The 24,436-nt window shown below is 41.2% G+C and overlaps 1 protein-coding gene across 4 annotated transcripts in view; it reads right to left on the minus strand.

Annotated features, from left to right (window-relative positions):
- MAML3 (mastermind like transcriptional coactivator 3) overlaps positions 1-24,436 on the minus strand; it is a 434,306-nt gene that overhangs the window by 129,446 nt on the left and 280,424 nt on the right. The window lies entirely within an intron of this gene.

A 24,436-nucleotide genomic window follows, 5' to 3' on the forward strand; every position in this document is an offset into this window, starting at 1 on the left:
GCTGGGACTATAGGCATGCACCACCACACCAGGATAAGTTTTGTATTTTTTGTAGAGATGGGGTTCCGCCATATTGCCCAGGTTGGTCTTGAACTCCTGGGCTCAAGCATTCCACCTACCCTGGCCTCCCAAAGTACAGGGATTACAGACGTGAGCCACCGTGCCCAGACTAAAGATGTATTTTAAAATAGCCACTAGTTTATATGACTTTTGGTAGCAGACAGAGCTTTTCTTTACAGGCACAGTCTTTAAAATATAGCTCTATTAAAACATTCTTGCTTCTGGCCTTCTCCAGTATGCTTTAAATACCTATTGCATGGCTTTATTAGGATATCCTTTAATTTAGAAAATCAAGGTGATTCATTGTAATCTTTTGAAGGAAAATTGTGTGTTTTTCCCAGTGAGGCCATGTCACAATTCTTTGATAGCACAAAGGTGGGGAAAACCCCAAAAGTATAATGAGACTGGATGGATCTGCTTCTTCCCACATCATTCAGTAAGATTTTCACAGTTCACACTTAGGATTTTCTGAATCTATGAGAAGACAGGCCAGAGACAGGGTAATGGGACTGAGCGCTGACTGATTTGCAAATGGTACAAATTTCACCACTTGACCAATCTCCCTCCCTCCATTCTTTCCTCTTTTCCTTTCTTCTTCCTTTCTCAGCTTTCTTCCCCCTCCCTCTTTCCTCCATTATTCACATTGTATCTATATTGTGTAAAAAAACAAAACAAAACAAACAAACAAAAATATATATATGGTTCTTTCCTTCTGGGTTAGCCTAGACCCCTGTTTGTCCAGAATAGTGTGGGAAGTTGGGTGCAGAGGGCAGCATGGAGAGTACAAGATCACTCAGATTCAATCCGTTGAGCAAATCATAAAAATATGGTTCAAGGAGTCCTGCAAGAGTCACACGGAATCCCACAGTGCTTGTTTTACACGTTTCCATGCATACCTGATACAGTGTCTCTCCCTCAAACACTTGGGACAGCTCAGTTCATAGGGAGGTATCAGATAAACTGGAACACTGCTTTCTGGGCTTCTGTACAAAGCCTTTTAAATATGATTTAGAGAACTGGGAACTGATTAAGAAACAAAGTGCCATTGCTAGCACTAGGAAGCTGATTGCCCTGGTGAACAGGTTCAGTTAAGTACAGGAGGTAAAATCTTCAAAAATACTTTCTAGCTATGCCCTGTTGCTGATCACCAAACTCATGGTAACGGAAGAAAACATGCTTCACTTGATTATTGTGACAACTGAATACACTGCTGCTTCTATTGTTGTGAAAGGCTTCCTTGAAAAGGAAAGTTAATCTGGAGGGATGGATGACTGAGTGGCAAGCCTAGGTCACAAAGCACAGCTCTCTTCACCAGAAATCTACATGGGACTCAGGAAGAAACAGAATTCAGCCTATTTTGTTTGTTTATTTGTTTATTTGGTGGTATGTTTGATCTGGACAGGAGACTATTTTAGGGATCTCCAATCTCATCCATTTGATCTATTTTTCTTTTAAGCATGTGTGCTTAGTAAATTACATATTGTAAGCGGCCCTGGGGTGTGCAATCTTATCTCTTTTAATACACTTTTCCATTCTGACAAGGAGCTTCAGTGGCTTGGAATAATCCTCTTCAACTGACAAAAGAAGCCACCAATTTTTAAGTTTTTAAACCATTAGTGGCTGATCAGTTGCAACAAATATGCTGCCACTGCTGCTGCTGCACCTAATGATTGAATTTTAAATATTCATGATGGATGGATGTCTGTGTGTGTGCACAGAAATGACAGCATTGACGGCTGCTTCTCACCAGGGCACCGTTAAAGCTGAGGCAGAAGCTGCATATGTCAGATATTTTCTGGTTACATATTCCAGTCATTAAAAAAATTATTCTCATATAGATCCAGAAGCATTAATGCGTGAGATATATGCATCTACAAACACAACAATGTTGAAATGAGCAGAGTCCTTCCCTCAAAAATAGCCCTTTAACGATTGAACAAAAAACAACATTGAACACACCAGCAATTCTGACAGTGGCTATTTTTGGGCACTGTGAATTTTGGTGATTTTAATTTTCTTATTTTTGCCGATCTGTACAAATTATTTTTCTAAGAAGGCAAAAGTTCATGAAAAATCCCAAGCTAAGCAAAATAATATCATAATAAAATGTTGACCACTAAAAAATTCTTGAGAGATATGCACTTACGTCTTATATAAATAAACACAAAAGAAGAGAATAGAGTAAGTTTTGTCTAAGTTTTAGCCATGAAATAGGTGGGAAGTAAGATTGTTTTCCCTCTAAGACTAGAGAAAAGGCAAGTCAATTTCTAGAGGAAATTCAATACACAGGATATAGTGATCAGAAAAGAGACATGCTTTATGCTATGAAATTACACCAAATGTATTCTTTGGCCATTATTTTGGGCTCAGATTATAAACAATTAAGACAGATTAGCTAAACTGAAAAATGCCCCCATTTTCAACCTGCTAGAATGAGCCCCTACATCTTTTTGTTTCTTTCCCTTCTTGCTCAGCCATCTCTATGTCCCCTTTTCACTGCTCTCCTTTTCTGGCAATGTTCTTCCTGATATATATATTTAAACACTATTAGATCTTACTGTTTCTTGCACTGTGCATTAACATCATCTTTTTTCAAATGGATTTCTATTTAGTAGTATATATGACTATCCTGATCATAGAAAAGGAGAAAAATAATGAACAAACACAGGTATTATAGACAGCAAAACCAGACATACTTGAATTGCTGTATAGGTGTGAATGCAAACTTAGGTTTGTGATTCTATATTAGGATTCTAGGGGTTCTCTGGACCAGAGACTAAGTGGTTAAAAGAAAAACTGTATGAACTGCTTGGCTATGATTGGTCCCTAGGAACTTCCTGTAGAAAAGGATTAGAGCAAATAACTGAAAGGAGGGTCCAGATGCTGTGTCTACAAGAAACACGGGGAAGAGACAAATAAGACAAGATCTGACCTCAAAGCTGATAAACAGGTTAAACTGTGCTTCTGGGGTTGGCTCTCCCCAGTTAAGAGGTTATATCATGAGTTTGTTCACAGGAAGGAGGAATAGCAGGAATGGGTGATGATGAAGGTAAAAGGAGCCTCAGTAGGAAAGAAGAATTTTAAATATTGAGTCTGAAAATTACTTGCACTGTAACAATATTGCACGTGATGGCAACAGAACCCTGAAGTACACACTAGTTAATCCAAATGAGATCCACTGTAACTTAACCACTCAGATTTTAATTTGTCATGTTTGCTCTATCCTATCAAAATATCCTTTTATGGTTCATTTGTGGATCAGCATGCTTCCTTGTAATGTTACATAAAATTCTGAAAGGAGATTTTTCTGTAACTGTTAACATTTTAAATAGTATTTGGTACATTTATAGGAGTTACAGAGAAAATGATCTTATGAGGAAACATGGCTTGATATGCTAACTATAAACAAATATACTCATGGACCTTTATACTATACAAAAAATGTGTTTCATGTCTTACATGAGATTTACAGACAAATAGCACTGGTATTGTCAACCAACTTTTCAGTTTGCTTAAAATTCTTACTTGCCTGACACTAAATTTTATTCAATTCAGTATATTTTCCCCCCTCTACACCCTATGTATTTGTAGCCAGTTGTCTTGTACCTTATATCACAATTAAAAAAAGAAAAGCAAACAGTGCTTTATAAAATCTAAGTTTCTATATCATTTTGTGTAAAATAGATGTAAACATTTAAGTAAAGCAAAACAACATCCTAAAGGATAGTTTCAAGTCACTATTACTGTCTCAGCACTCCCCGTTCATCCAGTTAATCTCACCCTGCATGATTAAGGTGACCATACATCCTGATCTGCGAGGACCTTCCTGGCTTATAGAAGTTGTCCCGGTGACCTCTTTGGTTAGTGCCCCTTTTCACTCTCAAAAGTGCCCTGGTTTGGATAATAAATTAGATGGTTTTGTTCAATGCTATGAGCCCATGAGATAAGCTAGGTTGTTATCAACATCTAGCACTGGTATAAACCTCAACCTTATGTATTCTTTTTTTTTTTTTTTTTTTTTTTTTTTTGAGACAGGTTCTCACTGTGGTGCCCACACTGCAGTGCAGTGGCACAATCTCGGCTCACTGCAACCTCTGCTTTCCGGACTTAAACGATCCTCGATCCTCCCACCTCACCTTCCGAGTAGCTGGGACCACAGGTGCATACCACGAAGCCCGGCTAATTTTTTTGTATTTGTGGTAAAGACGGGAGTTTCACTATGTTACTGAGGCTGGTCTCAAACTCCTGAGTTCAAGTGATTTACACACCTCAGCCTCCCAATGTATATTTTCTTTGCTTCCAAAACGACTGTTGAGAGTAAAGCTTTTGATGTACATATATACTCATGTTAAGACAGAAAGAGGATTATTTGCAAGTTAAAAAAAAAAAAAAAGAGAGAGAGAGAGAGCCCTCTACCAAAATGTAAGATATGGCTGGCATTAGAAAATTACCCATATTTTAAGAGCCTCTTTCCAGAAAAGTGGGAAATTATGGTAATTTTACATGAACTATCTTTGGAGTTTTAGCATTCACTACTCTGGCAACTTGGGTTCTAGAACTTTAAGTATGCTCTCCTTTCAAATACTGTCCCTCCAGGCACGTTCTCTCTGAAGGTACCAATGGTTTTATCATCTTACAGCCTTCTTTCTGGGGCTCTTAGAACTGACCAGAACCAGGAACTGAAGGCCAGCCTTTTCTTAGATACACAGCATGACAGTATGACTATCCAACTTCTTAAAGGTGTTGTTTATCTATGGTCTAGGTCAGCTACCGGTTTGCCCTGCATGTTTGATATCACAGATATAACACGCCACCTGGACTACTTTCTTCTTCAGGGCCTTTTAAGACTCTTCAAAGGAAGGCCAGCTCCTATTGGCTCTGAAAATCCACTTTATAGTGCCAGTGCCCAAGGCTGTAAGCCCTGGAGCTTGGAGAGAAATTTGGAAGAGAAGCAAGAGAAACAGCAACCAAATTGTCTTAGAATGTAGAATGTCTTTGGGTTGTTTTCTCTTTTCAAACAATGACAACTAACATACAGTTCATTATTTCTGTTTTCTAAACAGAGGACCATGTTCCTACTTGGTGATATGGGGCTAACATAAAGAATAAAAGTAAGATAGGCTGGTTGGGGGCATTGGCTCAGGCCTTTAAGTGGAAAGTGGATTTTGTGTACATGGCTTTAGGACTACCCTTGAGATTACAAAGGAAATAGGAAGACATGGCTATGCTTGCAGACTGTAATCATCTTGGCGCACAGGTATATGTGCTCACATTAAAATAATGGCCACTTGTGAATGGCTGATTGTTGGAGGAGGGTGAAGGGATGTTCCTGCCAGAAACTGACCTTAGAGATCTCTTGAGTGAATAGCTGAGGGAACACTGATAGGAAACAGAGAAGTGAAAGCCGCTCTTCTAAGTTTGTACATGGTCTCTCTCCAAAACAAACCAAGGGGTTCTAAGACCCTGAGTACCTTGGGACTTGCTGCTAATTGAAATTTAAGCAGGACTGGCACCTTAGCAATCTTCACTCTGGCTCTATGTCACAGGCTAGAGTAAACATACAGAATAATACAGATGTATACATTTACAAATTTGGAAGTACAAACTTTGGAATTATTGAACACTTGTTCTCAATTGCTAAAGATCCTTTAATCAAGCATATCCTCGCCAGGGTACTGAACAAAGCTGGATGAAAACTTTGCAGGGCATAGCAATTTTGGGGGTAAGTTTCTTGGTTCTTTATAACCTTTCTGCAAATCAACTTATGACCATGTCATGGTCACAGAGTAAAATGTAAAAGACATAGAAAGCACCATAGGTCCAAAGAAGTGTGAAACCTATTGTTGGTAACTTTCTGTATTTCCAGTGCTCACCAAAATTCAGAAGACTGTTTTTTTTTCTTTTCTTTTTTTTTTTTTTTTGAGACAGAGCCTCACTCTGTCACCCAGGCTGGAGTGCAGTGGTGTGATCTTGGCTCACTGCAACCTCTGCTTTCCGGGTTCAAGCGATTCTTCTGCTTCAGCCTCCAGAGGAGCTGGGATTACAGGCACCTGCCATCATGTCTGGCTAATTTTTTTCGTAGTTTTGTAGAGACAGGGTTTCACCACGTTGGCCAAGCTGATCTTGAACTCCTGGCATCAAGTGATCCGCCCACCTCAGCCTCCCAAAGTGCTGGGATTACAGGTGTGCGCCACCATGCCTGGCCTGGACTGTGTGTTTTTAATTGCATGGTACTTTCCATGTTTCTAGACTGTTAGTAATCCATTCCAGGAACGTCACATTTGCCAAAATGCAGCATTCTGGTTATGTCTCTGCCTTTCTCACTGACTCAGCCATTGTGAAATGGAAAGAATGCCTTAGGTTTGTCTCCTTGCTTTGTTTTCCTTTACCAGTTGGGCAATCTTGGGCAAGTCTTGTACTCTCTATGATGGGCCTCAGTTCTGTTATTTATTTTCTAACTGAAAAGAAGTAATGTATGTGAAAGTGATTTATAAATAGGAACACACAGTACACACTTTACTACTATCCTCTTGTGTTACAGACAAGACCTGACATTACAGAATGACTAGGTGACCAGAACCAGAAAGTGATTCAGTTACAGAACCACAGTCAGCCCTAGTATCCACACATTCCAGGGAACTCTACACTTCTCATTTCTGCTTCCTTTATACATACAGACTAAGGACAGGCTTCTAATCTGTATTCAAAGTTCATCCATTTCAAATGGTACCATTTAAAAAGATGCTCCTTTCCTCAAGATAATAGTATCTGTTTCCTTTTTGAAAATGGTAAAAATCAAACTAAACTAACCCTGCTGAGGATGCTTATATATATATATATGTTCCAGGTATGGAATAAATAATCCTTGTATTCTTGAATAAACAGAGACAGTAGGGCAGGTGGGAGGCCTGCAGGTGTATTTGCTGAGTTTGGTTGGGGGAGGGAAGCAGGAAGGATGCTTTGAGGATTATGCAGATGGCCTGGAGGTACCTAGGGGACATTCTTTAGAGGCTGGGTGAAAACAACACAAAAGCCTCTTCAGGAGGAGGTAAATGATCTCTGATCATCCCCAAGCTTTATCTCCCAGAGAAGCTGAAGAGAACAGCCAAGCTGATAATAACACCTCAGTGTTATTAGCACTTTCTGAGGACTTTAGGCACTGCAGTCAGAAAATCAGAGGATGTTAATGGGGGAGGAAACTTCATTGCCTTCCAAGGTTGGGGGAGTGGGAGTGGAGAGGGGTGTTTAAATACCAGCTCTGCTTTTTACCAGCTATGAGCAGCTATGAGACCTTGGATAAATTTTTTATTCTTTCTTTTTTTTTTTTTGAGACGGAGTCTCGCTCTGTCTCCTAGGCTGGACTGCAGTGGCACGATCTCGGGTCACTGCAACCTCTGCCTCCTGGGTTGAAGCGATTCTCCTGCCTCAGCCTCCTGAGTAGCTGGGATTACAGGCATGCGCCATCATGCCCAGGTAATTTTTTTGTAATTTTGTAGAGATGGGGTTTCACCATGTTGGCCAGGCTGGTCTCGAATTCCTGGTCTCAGGTGATCCACCCGCCTCGTCCTCTCAAAGTGCTGGGATTACAGGCATGAGCCACTGTGCCTGGCCAAATTTTTTTATCCTTTCTATGCCTCAGTTTCTTCACCTGAAAAACTGAGGAATATAGCCTCACAGGTCATTTGAGAATTAAGTCTGATGTCTACAAAGCTTTCAGTTCAGTGCCTGGCATGTAGAAGTGTTCAAGAAATGTCGGTTGTTTTATTACCTATACAGCTTCCTCAGTTCTCAGTGAGAAAATGGAGGGCCAGAGAGGTGTAGTGACTTGCTCAAATCCACAAGGTTCAAATTAATGGCAAAATATGGGCTATAAACCTAATTTTCTGGCCACTATTACAGTCAATTTCCCCCCACATTCTATGCTAATTCTGATGTCTAGTGTACCCAGGGACAGGCATATATTGAGGGGACTGGATGTGCTCTCAGGGCCCTTCTAGGTCTACCGTATCAGTGATGTTAAGTGACAGTGTCATCCATAAAACCATCTTTCAGTGCTCTTTTTTAACGGTGAGGAACATTTTCTTGGATAGCCTCAAGCTGCAGATGTCCCACTCAATGCTGGTTTAGGCCTGGTGGCAACAGCAGAGAGCAGGACCACAGTCCCCAGTCCAGGAGACCCCTGTCCTGAGGGCAGTCTCACTCCGTGCCCAAGATCACTTACAGGGCTGAGTGCTAGTGCAGGAGGAAGGCCTGCTCTTTGTTGCAGAACATGGTGGTGGGGACTCAGGTCATCTGGTGGTCTCTCCAGCAGCGTGGTGTATCTGTGAGACACACTCCACTGCAAGGATATCCTGCTGTGCTGATGGCCCCAGCCTGGTTGTGGAATCTGAGCCTTAGACTCCTCAGGTTCATTGGGACCATTCTCAACTCCCCTCCACAGCCTCCTTCTATTTCCTAAATCAGCCATGTGCTCTCATCCAGGAGAAAGGGAAATGAAGTTTGTTTAATCACTAATGTAGATCCACTTTCAATTCTAAATCAATGGATTTGAGCCTGGGGGTGGCTCTGCATCTTTGGCTCCATCTCTTACCACTAGAATTGAGCATGTTCAGACATCTGTAGTTTCTAGAAGATTCACCAGAGGACGAATGGGGTATAGCTGGAGCAGGTGTTACATGTTAAGCAATTCTGTCCTCACTCTATTTGAATATGAACTTCATCCTATGCTACGTGCTGGTGTATAATAAATCTCAGGGTCTGACACGTTTGGAGGTCTGAGGGAACGAAGCTGCAGCAAGATGAAAAGCATTTCATGCAAAGAGATGAAACAACGTCAGAATAAAAAGTTTATCCATGTATATATTAGAGAAAAGAAGTTTGTCCGAGTGAAATGGCTTCAGGGATGTTTTACAGTTAAGGTATTTTAGAAAGACCTTTCTCTATTTTTCCTCTGTTTTTCAACACATGTATTAGATGTACCGTCTTAGTGGCATATCTACATGCATTGCATAGTGTTCTTTGCTTCATATTTCCAAAGCATTTCAGTTTTTCAGGTTTAAAAATTACCGAGGAATTTATAAGGAGTGAAAAATATTCTGAAAACGATGTTTGATTGTCCTAAAACCTCACATTTGTATTGCTTCCTTTACCTTAAGAAGTGCTTTTATATACATTATCTCATCTTTATCATGGGCATCAAAGGTTTGCTATCATTTGGAGAGCATGAGCCTGGTCCAGGCCTGTGGAGACTACATTACAAACCCCTTCTTTCTAAGTTCTAATTTTCATATGGCAGCAAAAAATGTTACGAGTCCACAGGAAAACAGAATAAAGTTATTATGAGGAAACCACTGCATGCTTCCTAATAAAAATTCCTTATAAAAATTGTTCTATTCCAAATGTAGGCTGGGGAAAACTCCCAGTCACTCTTTAACACTGTTTGGATCCCACTCCTTCTGCTATACATGGACTCAGTCCCCTTTGTCTGGACCATCCCTCAGGACTCCAGATGGACCTGTGTTTACCAGGACTCTAGCTCATTCCACACTGCAGTGCAACTGTCTGCCTATCTCCACAAGAGACTACAAGCTCCTGGAGAGCCATGCCAATGTCTTGTTTTTATCTCCCCTGTTCCTACCCAGCACAGTGCAAGGCACTTGGTAGCTGTCCAGTATATATGGAATAAATGGAGAGAAAAGCCCACTGGAAATGAGGATCTTATGCAAAGTGTGTAGCATAAATGGGTGCCTGTTAGTGTAGTCAAAAAATATTCTTAAGCAATAAGATGAATTTAACTTGTCATTTACGAAGTCAAATTCAAATGGAGACAGAGGAGAGAACTCAGGAGAGGGATCCTCCTGTTGGAAAAAGGAGAACTACAAGGACCCGCAATGTAGAGACCTGGACGGACACAAGCAGCGACTGACTTTAACTCTCTCCTCTAGCATAAAGCAGTTTTCTGGATGGAGATATTGGGAAAGCAGAATGAGCAGGTAGCACTCAGAGAGTCAACTGTCAGTGATCGGAAAGCAAATGGTTGTCTTCATCCTGATACGTTGTACTCAGGTAGTTAAAGGTTGAAGTAAAGTCTCTTGTCCAAGTTCTGTGAAGTTGTAAAGTGCTGGAGTTGGAGCTGAAGCCACACATAAGCCCTGAAAAGCTTGTACCTTTAAGAAAATCGGCAATCTTTCACCTCTAAACTTTGTGATTCTGTGAAGAGTACAGGAGAATTGTGGTGTCCCATTCTACGCACCAAAAGAAAGTACATCAACAAGTATAATCTTTGCTATTATTGAATAATTTGTAACTCTTAGGAGACTACAACTAATAAACCATATTTGTATGCTATTTTGTAACATTAACAGATGCTTAAGGCAACAATAAATCTAAATACACAAAGGGGAAGGCAAAACTGTCTATGTGGTTCTGAATTTTAATTGTAGGAGTAAAAAAATGAAGGAAATCCAAGAAAGAAAAAGTCACGAAAACAAAACATAAAAGAAGATAATTAATTAACATAGGCATAATGAATTTTTTGTAATTTTAAACAATAAATTCCACCCAAAGCAAATAGGAAATACAAATATCAGCGACATTAAACACCAACAAGAAAGAAGAGTGGGGAGCCAGCTTAACCTCTGCAACTGGTTTACTGCTGGCTGAGGCAGGAAGAGGTTTAAAAGAGATTAAGAAAGATAAACAATAAGCTGTCTGTTGAGCCACTCTTTATTTGGCTGTGTGCACCCAGCCAAGCGGAAGGTCTGTTTTTGAGCTAGAGGGCTCAAATACATCCAACAAAGCCAAGAGACAGAGGATGAGAGGGCGCTTGCTCCAGAACATGATAGAGGTCTCCCACCCCACCCCCTTCAAACCTGAAAGGAAAGTTGCCACTGCCAGATTCTGATGTAGTGACTTTGGATTTTCTTCATTGGTGTATAATAAATCAACATATTGATAATAAGTTTTCTTACCTATTGTTTTGACTAAAATAGCTCTGTTGATTCTCAGAATCACAGAATTTCAAAGGTTAGACATTTAAGGTACCCAAGTCTCCCCATCAATTAATCAAGTAGCTATTTGGCCTAAGACCACCTCCAGTGACAAGGACTTCATTTCCTCCTGAGGAGGTTGTTACCATCCTTGAGCAGCTTTGAATATTAGCGAAGTCTCCTTTAGATTGAGCCAAAATTTGTCTTTCTGAAATATCCATCTTTGACCCCTAGGTAGAAAATAAATCTAAGCCATCTACAATAAGAGAACCTTTCAAATAACAGAAAATGCTATTATGTACTACTGGAGTCTTCCCTACTTTGGGCAAAATAGACCCAGTTCTTTTAACCTTCCATCATATGATTTTAAGTTTTCTCACCATTGTAGCTACTTTCCTCTGAAAATCCAGTTTCTTTCTCTCTCTCAAGTGTGGCATTCAATGGACATATGCCACCTAGCGTGGTTTGACGAGTGCAGTCACAGTGGACCATCCCCACCTTAATCTGGGTTACCATATAATTCCATCAGGCAACTGCAGACTGGAGGGAGTACTCGCTTCGTTTACTGAGTATCTACAATGTGACAGGCATAACAAGCACTTTAATGTGCTGATTTTCAAACTGAGAACAACCTTATGTGTAAGTGCTACCATTATTCCTATTTTGCACCCAAGGGCACAAAGACATAGAGAGGTTAAGTAACTTGTCTAAAGTCACACAGTAATTGGTGTGCCTTACACTGATTCATTATGCACCTACTTTTGATAGATTTTGAAACTGTGAAGATCTTTTTAGATCTCCATTCCTTTCTTCAATGTACCGTATTCATTATTCCTCTCAGCCCTAGGTCACGTCCAACTTGATAAACGTGCCCTTTATAATTTTATCCAAGTCATTCATAACAATTTTGACCAGAACAGAACTATGGCTGGGTAGCCTGATGATTCTTGGCTTCCTTTTTTTTTTTTTTTTTTTTGTGCAATGCCAATGGAAATTATTCCATTCAGTCAAATTGTGAGACTTCACTTAAAAAATGAATTCATTGTACGTTCCTCGAATGCTAAGACCATGTCACATGCTTCTGTGCATCCCACACAGCTAGTTAATACTCAGTAAAAATCACTGAAAGGAGTCCTGTGTTCTGAAGCACAAAGCCATGGAGGAGATTCGAGAGGGTGGCACTGCTTGAGGTCTTTGGGTCCCTCTCAAGCGGTGTCTCTGCTCCCGACCGCTCTGTCATCACCCGGGCAGCTCTCTGTTCACATGTGCCAGTCTATGGTTTTCGCATGTCACTAACACCGTGAACACATCCAGGATACAATGCCTTCAACACTGGGAATCTCAGTGGACACTGAGAAATTTAGAAAATGAACCACAGTTAAGACTGAAATTAATCATTACTGGATCTGAAGTCATCTACAATGAAGGGTTTCAAGATGAGCAGTATCCGTCTACTATGAACAAGACTGGAGTCTAGAAACCAGAGTAAAAACAGAAGTTTGAGGTATATCCCTCACCTCTGAGAATACCATCATGATTATGACTATACCAGCTCTCAGTTAATATCAAAAGGCAGCCCAAGTCCTTAAAACCACACTCAAAAGCACCTCAGGATACCAGGAGTTGCTAATATAGTCAGTCAAATCATGTCCCAGGCATGCACTTCCAGGAAAAACATGAAAAACATCTCTGATTTTACCCTGTGACATCAACATTAGCAGAGGTTCTACTACATTTTTTTTTTTTTTTTTTTTTTGAGACAGGGTCTGGGTCTGTTGCCCAGGCTGGAGTGCAGTGGCATAATCACGGCTCACTGCAACCTCCACTTCCTGGGCTAAAGCAATCCTCCTGCCGGAGTAGCATAGGCCACTATGCCCGGCTAGTTTTTTTTTTTTTTTCTTTTTTCAGAGATAGGGTTTCACTATATTGCTCAGGCTGGTCTAGAATTTCTGGGCTCAAGCGACCCACCCGCCTCGACCTCCCAAAGTGCTGAGATTACAGGCGTGAGCCATCGTGCCCAGCCAAGTTCTACTATATTTTATGTAGAATACCTTGTATACCTCATATAGAATACCTATTACCATCGTAATAAAGAACACTGAAAATAGTGTTAACTTCAAAAATAATAACAAGCAGTATTTACTAAGTGCTAGGAACTGTGTTACTTGATTTATAGGCATTCTCTTATTTAATAGGCACAACAATTTTATGAGAAATATACTAAAGTTATTCCCAATTTACAGATCAGTAATCTGAGACGTAAGGAGGTTAATTACCTTGCTTGTAATTAGCTGAGAACTAAAGTTTGAATCCTGCATTGTTAAACGCATCCTCTTAAATAGTGTGTTAGCTCAGGTCCTCCAAAAAATCTACATCGAGAAGGTTTTAAACGTGTAAAGATTTTTTTTAGGGAAACCGTCTGTGCAAGAGCAAACGAGAGCGGAGAGGCTTGAACGCCATAGGGCGCAAGGCCGGAGTGACCGGACGAAGGCGCGGGGGCTGGAGGAGCAGCCGCGAGCCTCGAGTACCCGGGGGCAGGCGCGGGCCTCAGGGAGACGTGCTGCCGTTGCTATTGGAGAGACAAAATCTAAATGTTATCAGGAGGATTTTCATTTATCAGGAAAGCAACTCGAAAACCCACAGCCTGAGTTCCTGAAGCCCCCAGCTCCCTCCCAAGTCGCAGAGGCGTGGAAACGCCATGGGGTCGGAGTCGCTTCCATGCGGATCCCGCGGTCCCCCGCGCCCAAGAGAGGAGGCCTGCCTGGCTTCCCACCGCGCCCCAAAGAACGTTCTTCTGCAGATAGTTCCCTGGGTTTCCGGAAAGCCCTTGAGAGAGGGGCTTCTCCTGGCCATCTTCCAGAAAGTTCTCCATGAGGCATTTCCTGGGCCTTGGAGCCCATGGAAACAGGCAGGCAGTTGCGGGAGGGCGTCCTCGCTGAGCACGAGGCTGGGACACCAGTGGCTCTTCATCTTCCCTCTCTTAACATTTTCTCTTGCCCCAGTCAAGCCAACCTTTGTTTTCTCACAAAATAAAGACAAATACGACAACCGTAACAAACGTTTCCTTGATTCTGTTCAAACCTGAGGAGAGGCGGGCTTTGTCCACCGTCCGGCACCCACTTAGGCAGGGACTGGGCCAGGTGTGACGTCATCAATCTTCTGAGCTCTGGCCTCCAGCTTAGGCCGTGTGCACACAACATGCACGCAAGGGCACTCAGTGGAGCCTTCGGAATAAATCTATGTATACATCTGCCTGTGTATACATATACCTACAATATGAGGTATCGTAGGTACTCAGTAAAAACACTGAGTTTGTTCAGTCTTGTTTGTGGTGGACGGATACTGCTTATTTTGAAACTCTTCATTATAGATGACTTTTGATCCGGTAATGATTAATTTCAGTCTTAACTGTGGTTCATTTTCTAAATTTCTCAGTGTCCACTTAGATCCCCAGTGTTGAGGTATTGTAGGTACTCAGTGTTTTTAAACTCAGGCAGTTTTATATACATAGATGTATATAATGTATGTATATACATGTATATACATAAAGATATATACATCTGCATATACTAAAAGATGAGACCTTCCTTTTCCCTGGCAGACCTGAAACCACAATGCGATCCATGCATCATTTTCCAGTCCTTGACTCTTGGTCTTTCTGTGGTGGCCACCCTGAGACCTCGGGATCTCACTCCTGCCCAGCTGTCTTCATACCTCCTGGATCACTTCTCTCTTATTTCTCTTTCTCCCTGTTTTCTCTTTACTTGCCCTGTCTTTAAATGTTGGCATTCCCAAAGGCTCTATCCTCAACTCATTCTCTTCTCCCTGTATAATTTTATCCATCTCAGACATCCTTGGCCCCTGCTTCTTAATTTTTCTCTCTGCTCCTCCAAGCTTGCCTCACCATCTGAAATTCCAACTAGTCTACCCCAACATATCCTATCACTATTCCCTGTGTAAGGGTACTAAGATGTATGAATGTCTAACGAGCCGATGTGTGTGTGTGTGTAGTCTCACAGGCCTTACAACAATCAAGCAAAATAGGTATTAGAAATTCCACATTACAGATAAGGAAATCAAACGCACAGAGGTTTAGTTAATAGCCTGAAATGGAAAGTTGGCACAGGTGGACCTTTATTTTGAACTGAGGTCTGTTGAAATTCAAGGGCAGCCTCTCCAACCCCTATCGGGCTCTTGCACAGCTGCTTCTCCCATCTGCTGGTGGCTCCAGATACTCCCTGCTTGGTGTACCCTCAGTGGGCCCAGTTACCTTTCCCAGAAACGAATCTGATTATGTCTCTCCTTTTCTATAAGCCCCTGTTGATTACACTCCAGGATTAAGACCTTACGAGCTGGTTTGGCCAGTGGTTACCAAACTCATCTGCACACTGGAATCGCCTGGGGAGCCTTGAAAAATACCAATGCTGGCCGGACGCAGTGGCTCATGCCTATAATTCCAGGACTTTGCGAGGCTGAGGGGGGTGGACTACCTGAGGTCAGGAGTTCAAGACCAGCATGAATAACATGGTGAAACCTCGTCTCTACTAAAAATACAAAAGTTAGCTGGGCATGGTGGCGGGCACCTGTAATCCCAGCTACTTGGGATGCTGAGGCAGGGGAAATCGCTTGAACCTGGGAGACGGAGGTTGCAGTGAGCTGAGATCGTGCCACTGCACTCCAGCCTGGGCAACAAAAGCAAAACTCTTGTCTCAAAAAAAAAACACAAAAAACTGATGCCTATGTCCCAGCCCCAGGGATTGTGAGTTCATTGGTCAGGGATGTGGCCTGTATTTTGACATTTTTTTAAAGACCCTAGGTTATTCTAGTGCGCAAACATGTTTGGAAACCACAGAGTTAGCCACAGATGCCCCTCACATTCTGACTTTCTTGTCTCTCCAGTAACTGCCTCCCCAACTCCAAATTGCGTTTGACCATCCAGCTCGCTGTCTCGGAATCCCCTTTTTCTTAGACAAACTTCCATATCCTTTGATATTCAGCTCAAATATCTCTTCTGACCATCCATGTTGCCCTTTGTTTTTGTCACAGGCCACTCATGCTATGCTGTAATCTTGCTGTTGACCTGTTGGTCTCCCCAGACATGTGCTGGGTAAGAGTGGATACTCCTCCTCTTCACTATCTCTGTAGCTGCCACCCAGAACACAATGCATGGCAAAAAGGAGGCGCTCTGTAATGAACAAATGAATTAATAAGTCAATGAATACCCATATAAGAAGTGGAAAGGGCACTGGACTAGAATAGAACTAGAATAGGACTCTGGAGACCCAAATGTAGGTAGCAGTGTTGAGTGGAAAAGCTCAGAATATGGAGCAGTACAGGCTGAATTTGAACCTCGGCTCCAGTTATTAGCTAAGGGACCCTTCTCAGGCTGTCAAAATACATCGAGTTTCACTTGCCTCTTCTACAAAATGGGAATAATAATAGAGATCACCCTGGCCAACATGGTGAAACCCTGTCTCTACTAAAAATACAAAAATTAGCCGGGCGTGGTGGCAGGTACCTGTAATCCCAGCTACTCGGGAGGCTGAGGCAGGAAAATCGCTTGAACCCAGGAGGCGGAGGATGCAGTGAGCCAAGGCTGTGCCACTGCACTCCAGCCTGGGTGACACAGTGAGACTCTGTCTCCAAAAAAAAAAAAAAAAAAAATAGTAGTACCTTCATTACAGGGTTGCTATGGAGGTGGGAGTTGATATATGTGAAATGCTTAGCATAATGTTTAACATTCAGGTGTCAAAAAATATGGTAAGTCTTATTCTTTGTTCATTTGTTTGTTGTAAGATTTCTGATTTCTGGCACATTATACACTTTTTCCTGTGCCTTTTGTTTTTTTCTTTTGAGACGGAGTTTTGCTCTTGTTGCCCAGGCTGGAGTGCAATGGCATGATCTTGGCTCATCACAACCTCCGCCTCCAGGGTTCAAGCAATTCTCCTGCCTCAGCCTCCTGAGTAGCTGGGATTACAGGCATGTGCCATCATGCCTGGCAAATTTTGTATTTTTGGTGGAGACGGGGTTTCTCCATTTTGGTCAGGCTGGTCTCGAACTCCTGACCTTAGGTGATCCTCTCAAAGTGCTGGGATTACAAGCGTCAGCCACCGTGCCCGGCTGCCTTTTCTTATTTATAAAATGTGCAGAGTAATATTGTTTCTTCCTCTCTCAAAAGGAAGATGAAAGTGGTGATTGCCCAAACACTCAGAACATAAAATGCTCTACAAATGTAACAAACTACAATTAGTGTGCTATATTGGTGTTTACTTCCTAATTTCTGTACTTTCACTTTCTGTGGTAATACCAGAACATTTTTTTTTTTTGTACTAAACACCCTTGACATGGGAGAGGAATATATCCAGAAACATTCTTGATGCCAAATTTGAACAAACTGTAAGAGCAAACAAATTTCCCCACAAAACTCAACAAATTGTAACAAAATATTTCATTAGTGGGCACACCTTCAGGTCCACAATGATGTGACAAATAAAGGACCAAAGAAACTTATAGAAGCTTGTAAAATAGTATCTGCCATAAAATATAATTTTTCACCATAGGTGTCAATGACATCACTATTGTAGCAATTTCAGACATGAACTTAATAAAATTCGTAAAATGTAAATAGTGATGAAGAATAATAACCAATGATCATTTCATGAGAGCTACTTTGAGGTGGGTGACAGGCAGGGAAGCAGAGGCTGAAGGAAGATACAGACTCTGGGCCACAGTGTGGCTCATTCACAAACTTCCTGATGGGTGTGTTCCTTGTACAGGCCTCAAATTCATACTCCAGTATAATTATTAATTACTCATACTATGACTTACTTGTTGGCTTCACTTGTGATGAATAAAAATCTTGAATGGGCCCGGTGCGGCGGCTCATGCCTGTAATCCCAGCACTTTGGGAGGCCGAGGTGGGCAGATCACGAGGTCAAGAGATCAAGACCATCCTGGCCAACACAGTGAAACCCTGTCTCTACTAAAAATACAAAAATTAGCTGGGAGTGGTGGTGGGCACCTGTAATTCCAGCTACTCGGGAGGCTGAGGCAGGAGAATCACTTGAACCTGGGAGGCGGAGGTTGCAGTGAGCCAAGATCGCGTCACTGCACTCCAGCCTGGTGACAGAGCGAGACTCCGTCTCAAAAAAAAAAAAAAAAAGAGAAAAGAAAAAAAAATCTTGAATGATAAATTCCTGACTACTAAGTCAACTATGTTCACTTACTCACTTCCTATAATTGCCATCAACATGTTTGGGAGCAAGAGGGACAATGTTATGCAGAATTATAGGACTCTCAAGGAATCTCAAATTCTCTGACTACTAAGCTGATCAGGAAAAAAGTGAAATATGGATAAAAATACATTTAGGACAATAGTAATGCAAACTTGTGTCTTGATTTTTTTTTTTTTTTGCCACAAAGCTTTACTTGTTATGTTCTTCCCTCTTAAATCACTCAAACATTTTATTTATAAAACAATTTGTGAAATGGAGACAAATTATAATGTTGAAATATCATTAGAGTTTTCGTCAGTTCTACCAAGTATATTTGGGCAAAATTTAAAACATCCTTTCCTCTTTAATTCTGCAAATAGTGCAATTTCAAATACAGCAACTATCTTCTCTCTGTCTAGCTAAAAATTCAATGAAATGCTTCAGTTTTACTTGTCTAAATAGTTATTTTTTTTTCTCCTTGGAGAATCAAAATTAACCTTCAGTTGTGTTTTCTTTTAGGGGATACAATAAGGTGGGATGTTTCTTCTTGAATGGGCCAAGCGTCCAGTATCCATCAGGAAAGAGGGGAAGGTGCAGAAACAAGATGGATCCAGGTGACCTTGGGGAGAAATCATTCCTAGTCCCTGCTTTTAGCTCCAAAACCATCCTTCTTTCACCTTTCATATCCCTTGTCCCTGAATTATAGAGCCCTTTGTCCTCTGTAAAAGGTTTTTTTTTTTCTTTTTTTTTTTCATTCTCTAACTAAACACAATAATAAATTAGGAGTCCCTGTCTTTGTAGAAGTGGTCCAGGTTCTGGGCTTCTCCCTTCTTTTCATCAGCCTCTTTTTCTTCTTGTTCAACCCTTCCCAACTTATCCTCTTCCCCGCAAAATGAACTAAGCAGTCTTAATGACTCTGCCTTAATCTCCTCCCCAAGTCTTTCTTCTTTTCTGCAGTTACGCCTTAGATATGGGTACTGAGGGGCTCCTGAGCTGGCCCCAGCCTTAGAGAGCCTGCTTGGGTCCTCCTCTGACCACATACATCTCTACCACCACAAGTAGTCTGCATAAGCAAGGCAAGAGCCTGTGTTCCCACCTCTAGACCATTCTTTGGATACCCGGAGCCCCAGATTCTCTGCTTAGAGAATTTCAAGTCTGTTTTCCCAGGTCCGTCTTCTGGAAGGTGGCCACACAGCTGTGTGCACCTTTAGGCCCAAAGAATGGCCAAGGGGCATGCAGGTGGACCTTGGAGGTATGGCCAGGAATGTCCCACAAGTGTAGGAAGCTCCTGAGGTACAGCACAGAGCCAGGGATGGAAAGAGAATTGGGTGGTCCAGGGAACCCAACCTGCAGAACCCCCAGGAGGCAGGGATTCTACATCAAACTGGGCCTTCCCAGTGGCTACGAAGGTATACTTGTCAAGATCAGCTGATAGGACATATCGTACTTAATTGTTTGTTAGCTTGAAGTATAACAATTAAGGATGAGGCCTATGGTACATCTGCACTCTTGCCTTGGGCTCCACAAATGTTAGGAGGGACACGCTTGTTTCTCCTCACTCAGTGATTTTCCTGCAGATCTTCTCTAGTGCTAAATGCACATGGATTTAGGCAGTGAATCCAGAACAAAGTTTGGACCTTCAGTGTGGCTGAGTGCCTATTCCTGGTAGCCAGGCCTTCTTTGCACCATCCCTCTGCCTCTTCAGACTCAGTCACCGACAGAAGGCCCAGCAGTTAATTTGTAAACAAGGAAGATAAGCTGCTGTGTGTCCCCCAGAAAGGTTTTCATGGAGCTTGGGGGCTCCTGGGTCAGACCCCGCCCAAGATGGAATCTATTTGCGGCACTAACCACAGACAGGTGACCTCTTTTTTTCTTTATTGATTCTTCTCTCTTCCTCACTGTCTTGTTTCACCCCTCTTTTCTAAAGTATGTTTCAGACATAGAGGGAGAGGCTGTGATGGAAGTCGGCCAAGCGAAGACGAAGGGTGGGGGAGCAGTCGGCAATTCCAGTTTGACGCTAATGATTTGTGTACAATTCAAGGTCAGAGAATGATATGTGAGGCTTGTGCGCCCACCCACACAAGCATACACAATTTAGTACTTGATTATATCAGCATATAGCGCTAATACATCTCATGCTGCCTTGTTCACTTGCTTTTCCAATTAGAAAGAGACGCAGAGGGCAGGGACCACATGTTAAGCTTCTTTTGTTCCTCGCAGCACCCACCACCTTATTAGGCACATAATGGGCATTTGATAAATATGTTTTGTTAAAAGAGGCTTGCTTTAATGAAATAAAATGTGTTCTTGAAATGTTCTAAATAAAGTGAGTTTTTGTAAATGGAATCCGATTTTAATGATACTGGGAAAGTTGCAATGGGAATACTACAATAAATCCTTTTACAAAACCAATAACCATTCCGTCTGGATTGTCATGTATTTTTTACCCTCTTGGACCTAAACCAGAAAATCTTAACCTGGGAATCAATGAATCCCCTGCAAATGTGTCCATGTTTGCTTTGGGAATGTGTATTTTTCTGGTGATATTGCTGTAGCTTTCATTGCATTCTCAAAGGGATGTGTTACTTCAAAAAGAAAAAAAAAAGTTAAAATCCATAGGCCTAGAGGGTGCCACAGAAATGAAGCTAAGGTTCTAGGAAAGTAATTTACCAGCTTTGGTAAGCAGAAAATGATAATCAGAGTTAACATTTGTTGAGCATCTGCTACATACCAAGCTCCTGACAGTCACCATATTTAATGTTCCCTGCAAGGTAGGCACTATCATCTCATTTGGCCAATGAGGAAACTGGAGAGGCTTGCCCCAGGCACATAGTTGTTAAACATCAAATGTGAGATCTGAACCAGAATCTGTTGATTCCAAATTTGGAAGTTTTCAATAAAATGGTTTCTGTTTCTCTGGTGCCCTACTTAAAATAATAATGATGACAATGAAAATAACAATTTAACTTTGAGAATATTATTATCACTATTTCACAGATGAGAAAACTGAAGTTAAGAAATATGTATGAAATTCAAGGATAGCTAATAACTTACTGAAGACCCTGCAGCTGGTAAGTGAAGGTCCATCCCCTGGCTGAGGCCACCGCCCCACACTGCCTTCACAGCCCCTGTGGGATGGCCTGGCTGCCCCAGGTCTCTTAAACAAAAACCAGTGAACTGGGTCTTTGCTTCAGCATACCATAATTATTCTTCTGGAATTGAGTTCTCTTCCTTCATATTTCTCTAGAGAGAAGTCCAATCTGTCAAGCATTTATAAGGCACTTCTTTTGTACCTAGGGTTGTGTTAGGCACTGTGGGAAACGGGGAAACACATCTGTGGGTGTGAGTGTGTGTATGTATATATGTAAAACAGCCACACTTTTTAACTAAAATCCTAGATATTGTTTCTGACCATCTGATTACACTTAGGAGCTATTTAGGAAAATGGTGACTGTGCAATCAACTGTGCAAGTTGTATAAGAAACACTCCCTGTTCAATCTGCAAGGCACACTACCTACAAATTTAGCAGGAATTTAGAGACAATACTGTTGATATTGGATATATATGGAAGTTTGGTCATAGGATCATTCAAGATTCATTTGACATTACGAATTTATTCCACTTAGCTACTCAGCTTGATACTATGAAAATAAATTAAAATGTGAAAGGGCTGTTAGCTCTTTTAAAGATCATAACATTGAAATTCAAGTTTAATATGTCACCTAAAAGGCAGTTTTACACGGAAGTTAAGCAAAGCCTGGGCCCTAAACTCAAAGGGCTCTGAGTTCAAATCTCTGCTCTGCCATTCACTAGATACGTGCTCTTAGAAAAAATTCACTTGATGTTTCTAGGCCGCAGTCTTCTCATATATAAATGGAGGTAATAATACCTTTATGACAAGCCTTGTGAAGATTAAATGAGGAAATGTGTGCAGAGTATGTGGAACAATGCTTGAAACAATGTCTTTACTTAAAAATTGTGGCATTTTGTCTTTATAACTTTGTGTCAAAAGAAATAGAATGTGAAAAAAAAATGAACTGGTAAAATTTCTCTCTAAAAATCAAAACAGGATAAAGGAGACAAATAAATTCTCCTTCTCCAAGAGTGATAGCAGTGGTATTGAAATACAATCCTTATAGTAAAAGCTCACAGGAAAAGAATTCTAAAATAAGTCTTTTCCTGTGCATAGGTTTATCCAAATTTCCTTCTTAATTTTATTTATTGCTGTTGACGTTTAATTGCTTAAAATAATCTTAAGGGAGCAACAGAAATGGGTGGGGCACTCAAGAACTGTGCTATGGTCTTTCTGCATGTCAGCATTATAACAGATTATTTCAATCCCATGTTTGTGTGGAAAGCATGCAAAGAGAAGATAGATTGACAAACCCGATTGGTATGTTCCAATTCTTTTGCTTCCATAGCAATTTAGTATATGGGAGTCAAACTTCTTTAAAAATCGTAGTTTGCAGAAAAGAAAGGGTGAGTGCTGGCAGCAGAAGGTACATGATACTGGGGAACTCTACTCTTTCCTCCAGTTGACAAGCAAGCAATTAGATCCATCGAGCTGTGGATCTATGTTCTCAAGGACCCAAGGAAGTCAGCTTTTGGAAGGCAATAAAATTTTTGTTTTTAATATGCAGTGTCCTTCAGTGAAAATGACAAGGAGGTTGAAGTAACTTTAGGATGCTGCAGACAAGAATTCTTTATCCAGAGATAAAGGCGAAAAGACCCAAGAAGCTGGATGAGAGCTAAATAAAAATGTCTTGCCAAAATGATGCTAGAAAGTACTAATTCTCAGACATTTGCAGAGTATTTCTCCATGATCAAAAGGCATGCAGACGAGAAATATACCAGCATCTATGTGCATGACCAACCAAATACCACCCCAGCCCCGCGGCCAAACTCCAACAAAACACACATAATATTCATTAAAAAATAAACATTTATCTGAAAGATGGGATGGAGGGAAGAATGAGGGGGAAGAGACATAGAAAAGCACTGCAATTTGTTTTACCACCTATTACCTTCTAGGAGATTAAATGTTCTGACGCTAAGAGGCCACTGCCTTGGCAATAGTAGAAAAAAACATGAGATCAGAATGTTGGCTGTGATCTTGAGATGGCTTTCTTGTGCCCATTTCATTCGGTGAGTGTCAACATGTAGGCAAAATTGCATAAGGTTTAAGAGCTCAGGTTTGGATTCAAACAGGCTTTGCTTTGGTTCCTAGTTCTAGTGTTGACCATATGACCTTAAACAGACTACTTAACTTTACATGCCTGAATTTCAAGATCGTTTGAAGATTAAGTGTTTCATGTCAAGGGCTTAGTACAGGTCTTGGCACATAAAGCACTCCATGAATGGTCACTGTGAATATGTACCTTACTGTGGATCAGAGTTTCTCAGCTTCTGTACTATTGACATTTTGGGTTAGATAATGCTTTGTTGTGCGGAGACTGTCCTGTACATTGTAGGATATTTAGCGGCATCTCTGGTCTCTACCCACTAGGTGCCAGTAGCAGCGTCAATTCCCCATTCCCCTCACCCCACCCTACCCCTGGCCCCCAAGTTGTGACAACCAAAACTATCTCCAGATGTTGCCAAATGTCCACTTGGTGATTGGGGAACAAAACATCTGAGGTTGAGAACCACTGCTTTAGATTAATCCAAGTTCTAGCAGATGAGAATAACTCCATTCTTCTTTTGATGTACTTATTAATATTTTTAAGCCTTGAAACGAAAAAATGTATTAGAAAATGCATACTCTTCTTTTGAAAGCCTAGCAATAAATCCTATAACTATCAGGGTCTTCATTTCCTCATCTTGAGCCTTATTTCAAGGCTCCCTCTGTTCTAAATTCTGACCTTGAAAACTCTATTCCTATCTCGAATTTCTTTTTTTTGGACAGGGTCTCACTCTGTCGCCCAGGCTGGAATTCAATGGCACAATCACAGCTAACTGTACCCTCGACCTCCTGGATTCAAGAGATCCTCCCACCTCAGCCTCCTAAGTAGCTGGGACCACACTTGACTAATTTTTGTATCTATAGCTTTCATTTCACCAAAGATTTAAAACAATTTCTCACTATGAAGAAACTTATACAAGTAATATACATTCAACAGGAAAAATTAGGAAATTCAGGTAAGTAAAAAAGAAAGAAAGGAAAAGAAGTATCA

Source organism: Pongo abelii, chromosome 3 (genome assembly GCF_028885655.2).
Source record: "Pongo abelii isolate AG06213 chromosome 3, NHGRI_mPonAbe1-v2.0_pri, whole genome shotgun sequence".
NCBI classification, from domain to species: Eukaryota; Metazoa; Chordata; class Mammalia; order Primates; family Hominidae; genus Pongo; species Pongo abelii.